Genomic DNA, 1,156 nt, shown 5'->3' with positions numbered 1-1,156 from the left:
GTTTTAAAAGTGATATTTAAATAAAAATATTATTCAAGTACAATTGTTTCAAATTATAAGGGTGGTTGTAATAATTTTACAAAAATGACCACACTTTCTTAACCGTTTAAAATAATTATTAATTAAGATATCTTTTACTTTAACACAAATATTGCATTAGAGTAATTAAATCTAATGGTATACATTTATTACATTGTTAATGCTGTTAAAAGTTTACAGCATTATAGCGACCCATATATATTTGAAAGCAGCAGTGCACCGTCAACATAAGATAATGCCCGGTGTACATACATATGCATAATCGTAGTATATAGGCTTAACCTTCACCAAGACATTCCAGTCCAGAGTTCAATAAGGATCCACGTGGAACCATAGAATCCTGAGCAGTTCAGATCTAATTAGAGATGCGCTCAAGCTCGCTCAAAACTTCAGACATAGTTGGCCTGAGAGTAGGCGACTGATCCACGCATCTCATTGCCAACTCCAAGATTATTTTGGCTTGCTTCATCACTACATGCTCATTTGGCATTTGCTTGTCGACCAATTCAGAAAGCCTTCCCTTTGAATGCAACACAATGGCCTGCACAGTATACATTATTTATTTATTAAATAATCCATATATCCCATGCCATGCGACATCGTTAGCAAATTAAATTAAGACCTTATTTTATGCATATAAAGGAGATATTTTCAATCTGGGAATCCTGGAATTTTTGAAGTGAAGGATTCTGTAAACCATGAAAATGGTATTGTGTAGAGCTTTATAAAATTTGAGATTCCCGAACTGAAAGTTGACTCTAGTTGTTGTCTTCTTACCGTATCCAAAAGAAATTCAGTCTCCTGGTTTGCTTCATACTTGGCATTTGTCTGCCCGCTAATTATTTCAAGCAGAACAATTCCAAAACTGAAAACATCAACTTTTTCTATTATTGCTTTCCGCATTGCATACTCTGGTGCCATGTATACTCTGCATGCGACCATAATTAATTAATTAATGATATTTGCTTGTGCAAGATGGCATGCATTTTGTGCTTGCTCAATTTAATTTGCTACTTACACTGTCCCTTTTTCTTGGATAAACTTGTATGGATTTTCTTGGTCATAAAGCTTTGCCAATCCCAAGTCAGACACCTTAGCGTTCAGATTCCCATCAAGC

The 1,156-nt window shown here is 34.9% G+C and overlaps 1 pseudogene; it reads right to left on the bottom strand.

The window, feature by feature from the left end:
- Positions 1-394: 394 nt before the first annotated feature.
- LOC18046942 overlaps positions 395-1,156 on the bottom strand; it is a 13,342-nt pseudogene continuing 12,580 nt past the window's right edge.

The sequence above is a fragment of the Citrus clementina genome, unplaced genomic scaffold (assembly GCF_000493195.1).
Source record: "Citrus clementina cultivar Clemenules unplaced genomic scaffold, Citrus_clementina_v1.0 scaffold_3, whole genome shotgun sequence".
Lineage (NCBI taxonomy): Eukaryota > Viridiplantae > Streptophyta > Magnoliopsida > Sapindales > Rutaceae > Citrus > Citrus x clementina.
Note: the sequence above shows the minus strand (reverse complement) of the source record. Positions and strands in the feature narration are given on the sequence as shown.